At 35.9% G+C, this 20,210-nt stretch overlaps 1 long non-coding RNA gene across 1 annotated transcript in view; it reads right to left on the minus strand.

The window, feature by feature from the left end:
• Positions 1-1,785: 1,785 nt before the first annotated feature.
• The window catches only part of LOC141379829 (uncharacterized), an 81,468-nt gene continuing 63,043 nt past the window's right edge, over positions 1,786-20,210 (minus strand). Inside the window, exon 3 of the long non-coding RNA XR_015520162.1 lies at positions 1,786-3,104. This is a non-coding gene — a long non-coding RNA (uncharacterized LOC141379829). The remainder of the gene's footprint in view (positions 3,105-20,210) is intronic.

Raw genomic sequence — 20,210 nt, forward strand, 5'->3', positions numbered from 1 at the left:
AAGGCATAGTTAACTCAAAAATCAAAAGTTCCTCACTTGTTTTAAACCAGCTTGAGTTTCTTCTGTTAAACACAAATGAAGTTATTTTGAAGAATGTTGGAGATTGGCAGCCATTGACCTCCATAGTATTTTTTAAAGATGTCAATGGCTACGCTTCCAACATTCATAAAAAAATAATGATAAAATAAAAATATATGTGTGCATATGAAGAGTTTAGATGCAAAAACCTCTAAAAGCCATCTGACATTTTCTTTTAAATTTAACATTTTTCTGTGTGACTTCTGTGTGTAGGCTCAGTAATTTTACTTTTATAGTGATGAATAAGTTGTTTACATTGCCTTTAAAGTAAAATAACTGAACATAAACATAGGAGGCTGACAAAAATGGTCATTTTAGGAGAACATTTCAGATGACAATTAGAGGTTTTTGCATTGGAACTCTTCATATACACGGTGGTGCAGTGCCTCGACTGGATCAGTTGGCGTTTCTGTTTAGAGTTTGTATATTCTCCCCGTGTTCATGTGGGTTTCCTCTGGGTGCTCTGGTTTACCCCAAATGTCCAAAGACATACCATACACATGAATCGGGTAGGCTAAATTGTCCATAGTGTATGAGGTTATGTGTGTGAATGAGTGTGTAGATGTTTCCCAATGATGGGTTACAACCGGAAGGGCATCCACTCCATAAAACATATGCTGGATAAGATAGGGGTGTATTCCGCTGTGGCGACCCCTGATTTATAATTCATTTTTAATTAAGGCACTAAGCCAAAAAGAAAGGTGTTGTGTCTGTAAAGGTGTTGCAAACAATGTGTTGAATTTAAACAAACAAATTAAACCAATTAATGTTCAACTTAATTTGTTTGTTTAAAATCAGCCCAAATAAATTGTTTACAACCCCTTAACTTAAATTTTAGTAAATCCAAGGAATCATCCTTGAATCATTTTTTCAGTGTATATGACGTAACTTTCTAAAGTAACACTACAGACCTGCATACATACAGCCTTGTAGTCCACCATTTTCTGTTAGTAAAGTATTCACATTTATACATAACATTGCACAAATTTTTCACTCTAAAATTATTTTCAGCTTCCCAAAATGCAGAAAATACGTTTCTAAATTTGTTGAAAATGGTGACTAAGAAAGAGTCGAAGGCAATTTTTAAACTACAGCAGTTCCAACTGAGTTAAAGACTAAGTTTTTGTTTTATTGTTTTTGTACACAAGGCAAGTGACAAAACTGGACAGAGAAAAAGCTTTGCTGACATTTAGTGAAGATACTTTTGTTCTATTTTTTTTGTTTCTTTATTCCTGTTTTGTTATTGTTTGTTTTTAAGTTCTTGTTTTGTTATTGCTGCATTTGTGACTGTTTAAATGCAGTCAGAAGCCCTGCTTCTTTCTGTCAATGCTGACAGTAGAAAAAGGACAGCACAATTGTTGTATCTGTCTTCACGAACACCCACAGCATGCAAACCAAATGCTACTTTGGTAATTAATACAATGGTTTGTTGTTGACATCTTTGGTGCACTTTATCCACTGCCTCAGGCAGAAATAAAGCACTTTTGAAATCTAGCGGATCAACTGTCAAACCCTATTCTAGGAGAGACCTTTGTCTGGGGAATAAAGTCGACAGAGGAATGTTACATTCAAGAAGTATTGACATGAAAAGCAGTGATGAAAAATTTAAAAAGATAGGAACAATAGAATTTAAGATGAAAGCATGCAGTCGAGATCCGTTTTGAGACTTAAAAGCACATGATGAATTCAAACGGCTGGTCCTCTGAATTACATGTATATTGTGCAATCATGTTTATTGAAACTATGGATCACAATGTCTTTTTAGATTGTTTAAAGTATAATAACATATTTGGATAACACCCTCTTAGATTGTTTAAAGTATACAGAAATGAATGAACAACTGTCGAACGCAACATAGGCTCATTCTGAAAACGTACACCTAAATACCTTTCTAGAGATCACAAATTATGTAGCCAGAAGTACGTTTGGCTGCATTTTGTCTTTAAAATAAATGCTACAGGGAATGCTATATATGACACCATTTCATTTCATGCTTACCAGCCGACTGCTTACCTTTGTGTGGATGGTTTTTCTACAGTTACCAATTTGTCCAGTGGCTTGTTGCGTTTGTCAGAGTTTACCACGATGATGGGGTTTGATTCTGAAGAAGAATGATTTTTAAAAAAGCAGTTAAGACGAAAACAAAAAAAAGTAAACAAGTAAATAACAGGGTGGGAACGTGGTAAAATTTAAAAACGTAGTAAAGCTGAGTGCTTTTCTTTTTCTGGATTGCTTTTCAAAACTGTCGGTTGGGTTTAGGGAAGTGGTGGGCCCTGGTCAATCGGTGCTTTTTAAAACACAATTGGTTGGGATTAGGGAGGGGGGTGGGTGGGGGATTGATTGGTCAGTCAATAAGTCAGTCAACAGCGGTCTCTTGTGGATTTATGTGAGAAGAGCAGGCACAAATGGCACTCACAAGAGAAATTTCAGAACTGAAAAAGCATAGTGTCCTCAGGTGGATTCACAAAAACAAAAACTGCAAAAAAATAAATAAATAAATAAAAAATAAAATGCACCTCCTGGGATGTATTTGGCGCTCTCCAGAAATTTATGTAGGGGTACATAATCAGAACAAGCCTGGGTTGGTCGAATATCATGTCAGTGAACGATAAAGTGCATCAAGGATCAGTTTTAGGCCCATTGGCATTCACAACATACAGTACATAATGCCCCTGCGAGACATAATTTAAAAAAATGTCCCCTTAATAGCCATTAGAGGTGAACCTGATGTTTAAAATGGTTTGATTTCTTTCCTCAAAAGGCATGTGTCATGAGCCTGTCTTACAGTTATTTGGCTGGTGTTACCTTTGTAAAGCAGATCTCAAAAGCCTCGATTACGTTTATTCAGCAGTGCATATAAAAACAAATCCATCAGAATGGCATTAGAGGTGTAGAATAAAAGAAATCGCACACTCCACGTCTCAGCGAGCACTTCATTATCTTCCTGACTTCCTTCATTTTGTTTCAGTGGTCTTGCAAGGCATTTTCTTTTATCCTCAGAGTTTCTCATTGTGCTGACACTTCAACTGAAACACAATTAATAACGCATGAAATACAGAAATTAACAAAAGCTATATTTTTACAAAAACTCAGTCACATCTTTTATTGAAGTTTTCTCAATTCTGGTTTATAGGGAGTCTAATGACAGGGACTGGTAATGTACCACCATATGAGCAATGAACAAAGAAAATTTATGGATTTCTTTAACAGCAATTTCTTTTTTTTTCCACCCTCACATCCGACAATTGACTGTAGCGGATTCAAATGAAATCAAAGCTAGAGCGAGAAACCTGCTCCTCTTTCTTTGGGAAATTATAGCTGATATTCTTCAGCCTCTGCATTTGACCCAGTCTCAACATGCTCTATAGAAAAAAATATTTGATAAATGACAGGAGAGCTCTGGCATGTAATTGGCATGTAAATGCAAAAGCTCTGAGTAAAAGGGGTGGCAATTCAAAAATGTCATTAAAAAGAAAAGACTGAAGCAATATATCAGACAGAATAAATTGGCTGTCAAAACAGTTGGTGCTTTACAAAAATAAATTAGAACATACGGCAAAACGATAAATGTATATAAATTATAAATAATATAAAAGCAATATTAAACAACACTGTAAAAATACTAGGTTCCACACACACACACACACACACACATACACACACACACACACACACACACACACACACACACACACACACACACACACACACACACACACACACACACACACACACACACATATATATATATATATATATATATACATATGTATACACACACACACACACACACACACACACACATAGTTGAAGTAAGAATTATTAGCCCCCTTCGATTTTGTTTTTCCTTTTTTAAATATTTTCCAAATGATGTTTAACAGAGCAAGGACATTTTCACATTATGTCTGATAATATTTTTTCTTCTGGAGAAAGTCTTATTTGTTTTATTTCAGCTAGAATAAAAGCAGTTTAGAATTTTTTATGAACCATTTAAGGGACAAAATTATTAGCCCTTTTAAGCTATATTTTTTCTCGATAGTCTACAGAATAAACCACTGTTATACAATGTCTTGCCTAATTCCCCTAACCTGCCTAGTTAACCTAATTAACTAGTTAAGCCTTTAAATGTCACTTTAAGCTGTGTAAAAGTGTCTTGAAAAATATCTACCTGTCATCATACTAAAGATAAAATAAATCATTTAGTAGAAATGGGTTATTAAAATTATTATTAAATATATTTTAATAAAGTTTAGAAAAGTGTTGAAAATTTTTTTCTCTCCGTTAAACAGAAATTGGGGAAAAAATAAACAAGCGGTCTCATGATTTAGGGGGGGCTAATAATTCTGACTTCAACTGATATATTTATACACACACACGCGCACACATGCACGCACGCGCACACACACACACACACACACACACACACACACACACACACACACACACACACACACACGCAGAGATGAACTGCTACTGAACTATACAGTCAGTGCTCAACTTTTTGTTCATACAGAAGAGCAGCTCTGACATTTTATCTCACAGGAAAAGTCACACGAATGACATTCGAATGACATGAGTGTGAGTAAATGATGACAGAATGTCAGGAGTTCAAGAAAGCTTTCTCTTGGTTTTCTTTCGTCTTTTGCCATAAGATATATTCCACCTTATTTCATATCTGTCCAAATGACACTTCATATACTATTCACTTTCATTTTTCAGAGATAGAAGTACTTTCAGATTGCACCAGCACCCCAGAAAGCAATGGGAAAGAGAAAGCTCTCTGTTTGATATTTATCAGATATGATCAGTTCATTTTTGTGGTACTGCTTGTGATATAAACAGCAGTGGAAATAACCACTTCTGGCCTTCACAGTTGTCTGTTTCAGGCTAAGCTGTCAAAAACTGATTTGATTATTCCAGACATTCATAAACCTTTGCCATATTTTTGGATGTAAAGGTTATGAAGAGTAATGTTTAATGCTTACACTATAGAAGCTTAACTACATTTGTAGCAGGGTTATTCCTGCATGGAGAATAAGGTGGCCACTTCTTAAAATTTTGATAAAATTAGGTGGGCAGTCACGGCTACTGACAAACCACAAGTACTGCTCAAACACTTGTGTTTTTTTTTTTAAATAAGACAATGTTTTACTTTATAAGACAATAGGAATAATGCAAAATGTATTTGTTTTACTGTAAGTAAAGCCAAATTTGATGATCAAGAGGCCACCTCCACCTTTTTTTTGCAAGGAAAACCCTGTATAGTGACCATAGGGCTGGTAGGATAATATGATTTATTTGATTTTTAGCTATATTAGTATATTTGTAGTGCACCTGCCATTCAACAATCTCAAGAAGCCATGTAAATTACTTTATTCCAGCAAAAAATAAGAGAAATATAGCTTTACAAATATTTTAATAATAGAACAAAATAATTGCTAAAAAAATGTGTATTTAGTTTGTTAAAACGTTCCATAGACAATTATATGACCGTACTAAGAAAGACTTTACGAAAACGGTAAAAAGATGTTGAAAAAAACTTGTTTAAATGTGTAATCTTGTTTAAATGCAGTAACCAGAAAAAGAATAAAATTAAATAAATTAACAAATAAATAAACAATATTTCATTCATATATTTAATAGATTGTTTTTTTCTTTCTTTTGTTTGTTTGTTTTTGTCCTTCTCTATACGAGAGCTATAAGGCTAACATGCAAATGCCTTTGAAACAATCTTTGAGAGTAAAGTCATGTTTGCCAAATTAAAGTGCGTGGCAGGCTATGACCTTTCATGTGTGCCTGTGTTCTGTTTTCTGTTTTCTTGCGACTGCAATTAAACCATCTACCAGTCCGACACTCCAATTCAGACACAACCTTTCGACAACCTCTTCCATTTCAATATTAATTGAGTTTAAAAGGTCATGTTGACTTGACCGGGACGTATTATAAATCTTTATAAATCTAGTATATCCACGCTTTCCTCAAAGACCTGAGAAAAGTATGACGCAATCAAATAATCGGTAAACAAATCAGCAGTGAACTATTCAGAAGGGCCAAGCTCCGAAATTAAGGTTGAAGATTTCATTGTAGCCCCTTGTCAACAAAGAACAAGTGAAAATGTCCTCTGTCTAAAGCTCTTGAGGGTGCATAGACAGAAATAGCTAATCGTAATTGCGTTTCCATTCAACTGCATTCGTTGGCCAGTAATTGAGCTCAACTGGAAGAAGGAGCCGAGTAGCAGTTCATAAGAGAAAACAGAAGGCCAAATAGGTGTATTCTCTGTAGGTGCTCATGCAGGTTTTGCGTCTGTGTTTAAATGAGAGGGACAGTTTGGGCCGGTGCACTTGGGAGTAAAGAAAAGCAATATAACAGGAGTTCAACTACAAAAACTGGCCCTGATAACGAAGCTTGTGGTAAAACAGAAGCCATTACAGTTCCACTGAGACTGAATAGTTGGTCAGCGCTGAGTCTTAAGGTGTTTTTTAGACTACTTTCACATACCTGAACAGCTCTAGCCAAAAAAAAAAAAAACATCGAAGCCTACTGCCCATGGGATCCCACCATCTGTGACCTCCAGTTCCCATTCCACCCATATATATGGATGCTTGCCTGAACTTCAGAATGTGCCTTGAGGTCAGAGAGGAAGTAATTAGTTGTGGAAAGGAAGGAGAATGCATTAAACCGAGCCACCAGAGAGGGAGCCAGGAAAGGGTAGTTCACGGCGTGAGTGAAATCAATAGTCGTATCGAGTGCCGAGACACCGCCGTGCCCGTGTTCCTTCAGGCTAGACTCACAACCACATTTTTGATGCTGCCATATGGCACAGTCAATGAATGAGTCATGCTGTCTTGGCTTTAATATATTCCAAAGGAAGATGTTAGAAGCTTCTGTCTGGATGATGATTTAATAATGCCAAAAAAACTAACCCTCAGACTCAAAGTATTGATTTACACAACCTTAAAAATACACTGATATTCACTTCGGGGTCACTGCTTACTGGGTGGCTAGGGGTGAATGGTGCAGCAACAGCATGTTTCAAAAGCACTTGAGGGTCTTTACATCTGAAGTTATTTTTCGTCAAGGAAACGTCAAAAAATTGACTGGGGGATATTAGAAAATACTGCAGTCATGCACGTTGTTGTCTAAATAAATGTAGCTAGGTAAAAAGGTGTTTGACAAAACAGTCATGGTTAGTGAAATAAAGAAACGGAAGTAATTACCATAATTATTTACAATTTATTAAGGTTAATGTAGCAATGTAAATGGCACAGATAATTTTTTATGTTATGGAGAGTTTAAACATACTTCAAAATGCTATCTTTTGTGTTCGGAAGAATTATTAAAAAGTCTCACGTTTGGCCGGGCATACACTGTGACTTCATTGTGATTTCCATGCAATTTCAGCATGAAACTTACAATGTACTGGAGAACTGCATGTGACACCAAGTCAAAGCTCATGATTCATGTGCTCGCATTATATGATCCAATTGCTCAGCAGCGGCTTGACAGCTTACACTGTATGTATGAAATCAACATGTAACATCCGCTTCTTTTTTATGTAATGGTGGTTGGCAAACCAGTCTACAGTGCATTTACTCCAACCAATGGGAAGAAATGAGAGCTTTGGCTGGGACAAAAAAGAAATGAAAAACCACAACAAATTATTATTTTCCTTTCCTAATCAAAACTGTATCTCACAAATATACAGTATACATGAGCAGAATATCATTCATTTATTCATTTTCCTTCTGCTAAGTTTCTATTTCAGAGGTTGCTACAGCAGAATGAACCAACAACTTTTTCAGAACACGATTTATGAAGCTGATGCCCTTCCAGTTTTAACCCGATACTAGGAAACACCCATGGGTACCCTCATTCACACATACATACACACTTTAATACACTATGGACAATTTTGTTTTTTCAATTCACCTATAGAGCATGTCTCTGGACTGTTGGGGAAACTAGAGCACTCGGAGAAAACCCATGCCAATCCGGGGAGAACATGCAAACTCGACACAGAAATGATAACTGGCCCAGCTGGGAAACCAGCGACCTTCTTGCTGTGAGGCAACAATGCTAACTACTGAGCCACCATGCTGCCTGAACAGAATATACTCTTGATTGTTTCTGTGCATTCTGGAACAAGTTCGGTAATATTGCACCTGTGCACTTCTGTGTTTCAGTGTTTGTGCAGGTGCAGTGAGGGCACAAACTCTGAGTTCAACTCAGTCGGTTCATAGGTCTGATTCAACTGTGCGATTCTCTCATGACGACGAGCAAATTATCTGACAGTCAGAAAAACCATCTAATTGCTGATCAGGAGAGTTTAATTGCCTCTATTTTCTTTGTAAACTGCTCAAAGACAGCATGACGCACAACAAAGTTGAAATTTGCTCCAGTTCAAGTCAGAATTCAGCTCAAAATCTGACCAAAAATCTCAGTGTATGCCATGCTTTGGCACATCACATTGTGCTAGTGTAAGCACAGTATAAGGATTTAAATAGACCTTCCAAATAAACTGAACAAAGAACAGGTGTGTAACTTATCAAACAATTAGTGACTATGACAAAAAAAAAAAAAAAAAACATAACCAGTCAAAGTAGGAAAAAGCATAAGAGTAAGACAGTCCATAAAATGCGAATAGAAAAAAAATGCCTGATTTACAAAAAATAATATATTTATATATATATATATATATATATATATATTTATATATATATATATATATATATATATATATATATATATATATATATATATATATATATATATATATATATATATATATATATATATATATATATTCTCTTCCAAATTGACACAGATTGCCAGATTGGTGACAGCGACATGAATGAGTGTGCCTGATGACCGAGCCTTACACTGTGAGCTGTTCAGTTAATATTTATTACTTTCGTATTTTTTCTATTGTTTGCAATTTTAAAAAACATCTCATGAATGCATCTCATTTCTCAGGCTGCTACGGTCCTCCAGAGGTCACATTTTTGGCTTCATCCACATACAATAAGGGAGCCTTCAAGTCTGAAATGAAATATGCTGTTTTCCACCAAGGCAACCCAGAGTGCCAAAATCTAATTTGATAAACTGTTAGTAGGCAGTTAAGAGTTACTCAGACCAAAAAAGACACATTTTTCAGAATAATACTTGACCTTAGCTATTTTTTTTTCATTTAAACAAGAATGTTATCTTAGCGTGTTTATTAAATAACAGCAAACATATACCATAATGCATGTAGTGCAAAAAAAAAAAAAAACTTAAACTAAGCATCTTTAAAAGATTATTATAAGAGGTTTAAGAATTGCTTGAGTTTTATAGCTAATATATAGCAGTTGAGACACAAATAATCAGAGAATTATAGGAAGATTTATGAACTATTCTTTTTATTTAATAGGCTAATCACTGCAGCCTCGCTGTAGAGGTTACCTTGATTATTTCACCCCAAAATACACCTGCCCCATAGTGCTGAAGGGTGAAGTCAATGGCAGTGAATTATGCCTGTGCCTCGCCTGAATAATTGAGCTATAATGAGAAGCATTTTTCTCTGAGAAACAGTAGGAGGTAGAGGGAAGAGAGCAGCAAAGTGGACTTCAGCCATTACTCATTGAAAGGGGACAGTGCTTAAAGAATTACATTCATACAGCATACCTACTGTACCACCACATGGGGTATCATCAAAACATTTGGTGAACAAACGTCTGATAATGATACCTTTAATTCTGGATGCTTTCATTCAGCGTATTGGCTTTTGCGCTTTTTGACGTAGTTCAAAATGGCAGCCTGGAGAGAAACTGACAGGTAAGAGAAGCAAGCTGACAAAGCTCTGAGTCAGAAAAGGTGCCAGCAGAGCACTATGGTTTATTAAATGTGTTCGTGTCCAGATGCATCAAGCATAAAAATGAGACACTTTGTTCCTAGAAAGACAAAAAAGAAAAAAAAAAACGCAGCCACCCATTCCTATGTAGCTTCAGTTTTGCGGGCTACATTGTTTAATCGCTTTGCGAGTACATTTATATGGAAAATTATGCAAAGCCGCTCACCGTGCATAACCGCAGTGAGTCTGAAGATCCTGGAGGGAGTTAGGGAACTCTATTTATGAAATGTAAAGCAATCTTTGATTATTTTCTTGGGTGAGGTAGAATGATGAAGTGGAGGGTAATTGAATGCAACGGAAGTCACCTTGGATAAGTGTCTGCGTGACCGTTAATGAGACCGGACACTTCACAATGAGAGAGCGAAAAAATATCAGCTGATAAACACCAGTCATGCTCTGATGAAAAACCAAATCTCAGGATATGACAACAAACTTAGCATGCATTAACATTAATTGGACTCCAGTCTTTCTAGGATACAAAAGGCAATGTTTAGAAACAAACTTATTACCGGTGCCATTGCAGAGAATTGGGTCTGATAATATACACATTACGACTAATGTGTTCTGATAATGGACACATTACTACAATAAAATGCACCTGGCTCCCTTTCTAGATCATTCAAACAGTGATACAGTGAAGAAAATACACATAAATATAAAATGCATTCATTTGAAAACCTATTATAACAAACATGGTACACACACGTAAACTTATAATGCATAACCACCGATAAAAGCAATTTTCCACATCGTTGGTTGGTGATCAGGGCTGTCAATGAAAAGACGAGAAAACACATCACATATGTGCTAAGTGTAAATCACATTCATAGAGTATCTTTGGGACTGACAATCTCTGCACTGCACTCATTCTGTGGAACTTTTTAGCAACAATTTTGTTCTGTGTGGTCATGTGCAAGAACTACTGCATTTTGATAGCGAACAACACCTGTACGGCAGGGTATGTGAACATTCAGTGGCCACAGTTTAAATGTAACTTTTTTTTTTTCTGAAACCATTGCTGCAATCAAAAATGAGTAATGTGTATGATTCAGCATAGCGTGGACTTACCTGATATGAAATGAGAACTGCAGAGATGAGCATATTTGATAACATCGTCAATTCATTCAGCTCCCTTTTAGCCAAAGACGCCTACGGTTGGCCTTAAAAGCAGTGTAGTGTACGGTAAAAATGTTAAGTTATCTATTTTTGGACTTTTGATTTTGGCATCCTACTGCCCAACACGACATGTTTATTATTGCAACTGGCCTCTTTTTGCAACCGGGAACCCATGTGACATCATGTGTGACGTAGGTTGGTAATTAGTCTACAAACACAGGAAAATGTTAATGTAATAACCTAGAAAATATATATACCTTGAAAGCCAAGTGTCTCGTGAGCTTATATTTCAAATTTGATGAAGATAGCATGGAAAATAAGATTTCTGTAAAAAGTTTTCTGGGACTATATCGGTGTCAAACTTTTCCTCGCCATCAGAGGCATTTTCTTAAAAATGACCTTCCCAAGATAAAACCATAACAGTTGCTGAATAATTTGGTCTTTATTCATAGTTCATGTATCTTTGGAAAAAAGACACTTTAGGCTTGACTATCCATCATTTAGAGTTTATAATGCTCAAAACGAATAAAATGTCATAGATGCTTAACTTTTGACAGAACTTATCTGCACTTTAAGATATGTTACACCCAAAATTGAAATTTATGTCATAGTTTAATCGTCCTTCACTTGTTTAAAGCATATTTCAACTTCTTTCTTCTGTTGAACACGAAATAGGTTGTTATGAAATGCAGGTAGCTGACACCCTTTTACTTTCATAGTCAATTTGTCCAACAACAGAAGTCAATAGGTGACATTAAAGAAAGAAGAAATATATAAAAATAAAAATTGCTAATAATATTTTATTTTTGGGTGAACTATATCTTTAAAGTACAATAAATGATCAACATAGAAAATAATTATGACAAGTTAGACAAAGGTAAGCCAAAGCTAGACAAAGCTATAAAAATCATTAGCATTTAAGCAGTAAAGAAATTATTTAATCTTCAGAACTCATTGAGCTCTGATGAGAGAATAATTATTAGAATGTTTTCTATGACTAAGTTTGCAAACTCAAACCAGTGACTTTCCTGCTGTGAGGCAACACTGCTAACCACTGAGCCACCGTACCGCCCATTTAACCACTGAACTTCAATAGCAAAAATCCAGCATGTAAAGCTTGAATCAACTATTTTCTTACTATCTTGAAGATGGCCAGATCCATATAGCACTACCACTTAAAGAAAATGTCGATAGTCTGTACTGTAAACAGAGATCTTGATAATTATATATAAGCCAGATCCAGATGCTAAGCTCTAATTGTGCACTTTGCCCCATGAGACTAATGTTTGAACCCATTTGGATTTAAATTAAATCATGCGTCTCATTCCTCAGTCTTTATAGAGCCACATAAGTCATGATCTTACAGACCCTAATGCCCGCCCTCCTGTTTATCCCATTTTAATTGGCAATAGTAGAAGATGAAACATGCTTTTATGTTATCCCAAACAATTGTCCCATTCATCTTTTGGGTTTTATTGGGTAACTAAGGGAATGTTTATGAGACAGCCATAGCCTGGAGAACACAGCATTTGGCACAGACAAAACAAATACAGGTTTGTGTATAATATGTGCAGTTAGAGCTGCACATATAAAAAAAATGACATTGCAACAATTTGTTTTTCTCTGATATATATTGTGATATGAATTCACAAGTTGGTTTAAAGAACTCTATTTGGAAACTAGGATTCGTAATTTTATATTGATAGGGACTGCATCTGCATGAAATATCCTAAACAAATTTCAAGCATAAAGTAATACAACAGAACAGATACACATGAAATAACAGTGCTTTGTTTTTTGGAGAGTCTAAAAGTATTGAGGTACATGAATTCTATAATCAAATGTAAAATAACACTGTATATAGTAGTGCTGCATAATATATCAATTCAGCATCGATATTGCAATTTGCAAATGTACAATAATCCCATTGATCTACAATTTCAGTTCAGTTTAAGTTCAGTTTTAGTTCATTCATTTATTAGTAAATTTAAGTGGGCTTATTCAGTAGTTAACCAGGAACCACATTGTAGAGCAGGAGTGGGCAAACTTGATCCTGGAGGGCCGGTGTCCTGCATAGCTCCAACTCTAATCAAACACTGAACATGCTAATCAGTGTCTTCAGGATCATTAGAAATCTATAAGCAGGTGTGTCTGATTAGAGTTGGAGCTAAACTCTGCAAAACACATGCCGAGTTTGCCCACCCCTGTTCGATCGCTATTAGCTGCGTCCCAAATAGCATACTTATGCACTATTTTACGCCATTTTGTAGTATAAATAGTGTAAGTAGTGTGTTCACACTGAAGACTCTAAAAATATTAAGTGCACTTTAATTACCCGGATGATGCACTCATTCAGCCGCTAAAATGAAGTGTGTAATGGACACTTCAACGACCGCAGGTTTGCTTACGTAGCGGAAGGGGCGGAGCTATCGGACGAACATGTTGGATAACTATTTATTTTGGATGGTGAAAGCAAAGTTCTCCTACGAGAGTGAATATAGCGCCTCCCGTTGGTGAATGCGGCAATACTCACGGCAGGTATTATTTGATAATTCGGTTGTTTATTTCACTGATTTGGCAACCGTCAAACGTCATCAGGGAAACGGTTTAAATTTCCGCTTAGTAAAAAAACATTAGTGTGCCATTTGGGACAACACTACATACATATACTATCCTGTTGAGTGTGTAAGTGCATAAGTACATAGTGCATGAGTGCATAGTGTATAGTGTGCCATTTGGGACACAGCTATTGTGAAGGTTAGCGTTAATAGAGTGAAAGTTTGCTTTGATTTTAGGATCTGTGAGACTGTGAGATTTCATGTGTATTTAAAAAAAGTGTAAATGGGGAACAATGTAACGGTCAATATGATGAAGCCTAAACAACGATCACTATCGGGGGAAGAAACTCAGACCAGACGTGTGCTTTTACATCAGTTTGGTGGTCAACAAACACGCTGGAATCTCAGCAAATACTGGCATCACAGACATAAGGAATATATCCACATGAAGCTTGAAATCTCTACTTTTAAATAAACCAAGTACACTTAAAAACAAGAGTTTTTTTTTTGTTTTATAATCTGTATGAAACGTACACAAGGTACAATCCATCCTGTCAAACGCACATCACGACAGCAACTACTTAAACGGCCACAAACTTATAAACTAAGAGTCGCTGTGATTTCTGGAAGAGATTCGCCATCAAGACCAAGTTGTGGATTACTTTAGAAGAGCAGAGCAGAGGATGATAATGTGTAACACGGCCATAAATGAGATTGGTGTCGTGATCTTGGTCCTTTCGAGTGCGCATTAGCTTGGGCAACCTGAAAAAAATACCCATTTTGTTTGATTCAGATGTTTAGAATCAAAATTTATGAGACAGTTATGATTTAAGTTTAATAGTAATTAATTAATTAATAGTACCTAAAGCAGCACTTGATAATTACAAACAGGTGTGTTTGGTTAGGGTTGCAACTTAAATGTCCAGGAAGGTAGCTCTCCAGGAACAGGGTTGGTGACCCCTTCTATACTGTATATCACAGAAAAACAAAACATCGCAATGCTAGATTTTTTCCAACATCGTGCAGCCTTAGTATTAAGTATAATACCTTTCAAAGTTGTCCTAAAACTATTCAACAACACTCATTCTTGATCAAATTCAAATGATGACAACTAGTCTTCTGTAGCAAGTAGAGCGGGGCCAAGAGCCATGGGACTGGTTCTAAGCCAGTAACACGAATGTTAGGACCAGGCCTGGAGTTTGTTTTATTTTCCTTTTACTTTTATGTATATTTTCATTGTTAAAATGTTTAAATGTTTGTTGGTTTTCTGCCTCTTTCCCTCAAATGGTGAGGTTGAACTTTGAAATGACATCTTCACTGTATAAATAATTAGAATTAAACTTGTATAAACGGGTAGTTAAAGCTATTTCTTCTTACCTTAATTAATTTAAATTCTCTTGAAGTCTTAGACCAGGGGTGGCCAACCCTGTTACTGGAGAGCCACCTTCCTGCACATTTCAGTTGCAACCCATATCAAACACACCTGCCTGTAATTATCACGTGGTGTTCAGGTCCTAATTAATTGGTTCAGGTGTGTTTGATATAAGTTGCAACTGAAATGTGCAGGAAGGTGGCTCTCCAAGAACAGGGTTGGCCACCCGTCTTAGACAGTTACAGGACTTTAAATATTTCACTCTATTAGGGTTAAACTTTCCAACTGTGTTCTCTAGTAGATAATTATAATCCCAACTAAATATTGTAGATCCTGCGATGTGATTATTGCATATTAGCGAACTGCAATAGATTGATGATGAAACAATATATTGTGCAGGCGAAAAAAATAAAAATAAAACAACAAGTCCTTCTTTTTTAATAAATATTGCTGCTAGATGGAATGATTTGTAAATCTTGTTTGAAACATCAGGACCTGATTGGGATGGACAGCTATTCCCCTTCTACGTGAGAAGACATGCTAAATAAGCAAACAAGCATATTTCTAGCTAATCACATCTGACTTTCTGACCCTTGAAGTCTGATATGCTTGGAAATAATGTGCTACCTTGAAGTGCGGTTGATTACAGAACTCTCTTTGCAGATGTTAACATGCTATTGTTGATTGTTTGTCTGTGTGGAAAATAAGATAGCAGTGCAATGAAGTGTCTTGAGCAGTACAATTAGTATGTCCTTTACCTCCTCCAATTATAATACCAAACCTGTCTGAGAGGCACCTGATTCTGTATTTAGCGGAGGACGCTGGCCATAAATATTCACAATTGTACCATGCATAAGAGATTGCAGTTGATTGTATCTTTTGTTTACACTTCAGGAACATTGTGAATAGCATTATTAACAAATACAAGCATGGGTTATTTAAAAAAGCTAGTTCTACCTCAAGAGACAGAAATAATTTTAATAACTGATACAGTTTGAAATAAGTTTTCTATGGGAGTTAATTTTCACACTAGAGTACAAAAAAAGTACTTTTTGTGTGTGTTTGTAAGCTTTAAATATGAATTACGATTTACAGATTATATATTTATTTATCTCCACTCTGAAGAGGCATAACCCAGGTAGCAAAGAATTCTGGCCCAGATTTGGCATAAATCTGGCACAGCAGGCATTCATCCGACACTGGCATACAGCATGTGGGCCAAACATGACCCGGGTTTGGCAGAGGTAGCACCATCTTTAAGGCGGCACACAATACATAGGGCAGATGTAAAATGTAGTATTTGGCCCAGATGCTAATAATGTATATGTGGACCATGTAAGTTTGGCCTATTTTGACCCATATTTAAAATATTTTAAATTATTATTATTTTTGAAAAAAGGAAAAATAATCTACCAATCAGGTCCATTCGAAAGCACACCCTTAGCACACCTAAAAGGCAATGCTTCATGGGTTTATCAATTTCATTTCAGTAGTGACACACCAACATATCTGGCCCAGTTATGGGTTATTACATTGGCTGAGACTTGGGCCAGATATGCTCCATGTTTGGCCCTTGTCTGGAAGCCAGACTTGGTCCAGTCATGTACCAGAATTCACTGCGGCATGTGGGCCAAGCAACAGCTGATTGTGTGGGCCAGAGCTGGGCCAGAGATATTTTGCTATGTGGGAATGTATGTTTAATTACATCTTTTGTTAGTTTATTGTGAAATTTGATGTGTATCTTTCAATAAACACGTGTAGACTGCTGAATTCATGTCAAATCACTCTGCTCGAATGTTGTCTAATCATGCAGGGGTTGATGTTCATTTCTGGCTGTGTTTTCTTTGACTAGCTTCAAAATACAAGGTCATATCACTCTCTTCTATCCCTCTCTTTTATCAAGCTTAATTACAATTTAGCCTTTATCCACAACAGATCTGGTGAGCAAAATAGGATAAAGTTACTCTGATTGGGTTTATATTTATCCGTGTTCAGCATACATCATGCTGTATTTGTTTCTCTGTAAAAGCGGCAGGTCAGAGCGGAGCTCATTAATTTTCACGTAACAAACCATATATGGTCAATCTTGGACCTTCTGATTTAATGGGTATTTTATGGAGTAATAAATGAGCTTATAAAACAGTTTCTGGAGATTTTAAATCTTACCAAAACCATAAACCTATTATGTAGATATCAGAGATTACTAACTTATTTAGCCAATGCACTATATGGCACCGTTAATAGAAATAGCTGCCATTTTCAAAATACAGTAACAATTACAAGAAAAAAAAGTATTAAATACAAAACATTATGTAACAATCATGCAGACAATTCAAAGCAGTTATGGTTTTAAAAACTACAGTAACATTTATTAGAAATAGTTTCAATTACAAAACATTGCAAAACTGTTTGAGATGTAGTCACACTTCGAGAAATAGTTTCAATTTAGAGAATATAAATATAAAAAAATTGACTAATTGTCTTTAAAATTTAAGTCCTAATAAATAAATAAATATAACAGTAACAACAAAATCAAAGTTCTAAAGGCAAAACATTAAGTAACACTATTATATGCAAATGTCCACACAATAGTTTTCTATTTTACAGTAAATATTTATTTCAGCAGACACAAAAACATTCTGTTAAGAAATGATATGTCCTTCTAAAATGTGCTAGTGCACTGATCTAGCACTCAAGAGAACATGTATTCCAATTTTCCTTGTCCTCCCCTATTAACCCCTAATTTTGTCCTATTGCTATTTGACCTTCTGAGAAAATTCTTGAGAACATCTAAAAATCACACACGAAAATGGTTTCTACCCACAGGCTATCTGGTCGCTTTACCAGGCTCTCAATCTATAATCCTTGTCGATCATTTTTCACACGCTGTGTCAGTACAATCATTATTTTGTGCCTTACTGTGCAGCAGATCCCCTTTGTATGTATACATCAATGTGTTTTTTTATGATCAGTCAGTTGGATCAGTACAAAAAGATGTTGCAAGCCATAATGCAAACATTGATCTGGGTATGTACAACACAAAAAACAAAAAGTAATGTCAGGCAAAATGTGGGTTCAATTATTTCTTTAAAGATATTTCTTTTTGAAATCCTGTTGCATTTTATAAATATGTATTATGTATTGGTTCCAAAAGCTAATTGATGCTTTCTAACATGAAACAAAACATTAAATCGTCCCATGGTGAAGAACACTGACCATTTATGATAAGAAAAAGATTAGATTTCACTTTAAATAATACCAGCGAGACAACAAGGCTTCTGAAAAACTCAAATTTTAGAAAGAGTGTGCCAAATTGCAGCCGAGGCTCATTATGGATACTTACCCCTGTATACATTTCTGGAGAGTATGAAATACGTTTCAGGAGGTACGTTTTTGTTAGCAGTTTTTGCAAATCCAGCAGAGGTAGCTGTGTACACTTTTGAGATCTTAAATTTCTCTTGCAAGTGCCATTCACACCTGCTGTTCTCGAGTAAATCCACCAGAGGCTGCTGTAAACTGACTTACTGACCGACCGTCCGACGAATTGATACCCCCACCCACCTCCTTACCTAAACCCAAACAATAGTGTTTTCAAAAGCAATCCGGAAAAAGAAAAGCCTGATTTTTTACCACATTTTCAGATCTTACCACATTCTCAACCTGTTATTTACCCGTTTCTTTTATTTTTTGCCTTTTGTTTTTGTTTCACCTGCCATTCTTTATCAGACTTGAACCCCGTTGTTGCGGTCAACTCCACTGTGCATCTCAAGTCTGTCAACGTAAGCAGCTAGCCACTAGGTAAACTGGCAAAAAGAAAAGCTGTCCACATTGAGGTAATCAGTTAGCTGCTAAAACAAAAAAGAAACAGGAGCCATTTGAAGTGTCATACCACCCTGTAACGTTCATTTGAGAGCCAAAATGAAGTCATTTGTACATTGGCTACATAATTCATGCTCCTCAGAAATGTATACGAGGGTATGTATTCTCAATGAGCCTGTGTTCTGAGGCATTTCCTGTAGGATATTTTGGCCAATTTTGACTGAAAAATGCTAGGTTCCACACAATTCCTTCATGTTGCCCCAACACAAATCAATCAAGTTAACTTATTTGTTTTTTTACCAATAAGAGTGTATTAAACATTAAAAAATAAGTTGTACCCCCAAAAATTGAGAATTGTGTCTATTCAACTGTCACAGCGCCAAACTTTTCAAAATGTTGAATATTTATGAAAATAGAAACTATTTTTGTCACAATTTTCTTTTCGCCATGAATACATTTTGACCTATATTATTAGAGCAATTTACACCAAAACCTGCATCATTTTAAATCAATTTAACACTTTTATTTCTCACTTGACACCTTTTTTTGATTTCTTGCATCCAAACTAACACTTCTCATTGCCAGAGTATTTCCTACTTAAATACTTTTTACTTATCATTTTTTTAAAACAATACAGTAAGGCATAAACAAACTTGATATGTGCATCAAAATGTCAGACAGTCTTCCACAAAATGTTCTATCATGTTCAATAGTGGGGAAAAGGTGCGATGACTCTAGTGCAGGGAAAATTGGTATTTATTTATAATCAAAAATAAATAAAATGCACAACAAACTACCCCTAGGAGGAAAACAATAACAAAATACACAAACAAACTTGACTGGGCAGGCTGGCAGGGATCAGGATTAGGCTGGCAGGGACAAAGCACGCGGCGCATGTAAACATGTACCATGTGCTAAACACAACAGAAGACTGAACGGAAGTTTGTTTATTTGCACCAAAACTGCTTTGACAATTTCAAAACACCTAAAGATATTTGACAGTTTTCAACAACACTTAGATCTATTATTACAAAACATACAATACATATAACCATACAGCAGTACAGATTAATAAATGTCCACATCTCTCACAGCATTACACAAGAGCAATATGTCAGCAACTTGCTTAAGCCTCCATTTCTAATCAGTTCTGCATTTCCTCATTCAAGCAACCATCTTTCTGATTTATTAAATGTGTATCTGCCTCCCATTGCCCAATTAAGATTTTTCTTACGCAAGTCTTTTTAACGACCTCATAAATCAGAGCAACCAGATACATGACCTGCCATGCGAGCAGGAACTCTACTCATGCCCAGAGATATCAAGGGAATTACAGCCCAACCTAAAGCAGTAGACAACCTGCTGATAAGCCAAGTGT

Source organism: Danio rerio, chromosome 21 (assembly GCF_052040795.2).
Source record: "Danio rerio strain M-AB ecotype USA chromosome 21, GRCz13ab, whole genome shotgun sequence".
NCBI lineage: Eukaryota > Metazoa > Chordata > Actinopteri > Cypriniformes > Danionidae > Danio > Danio rerio.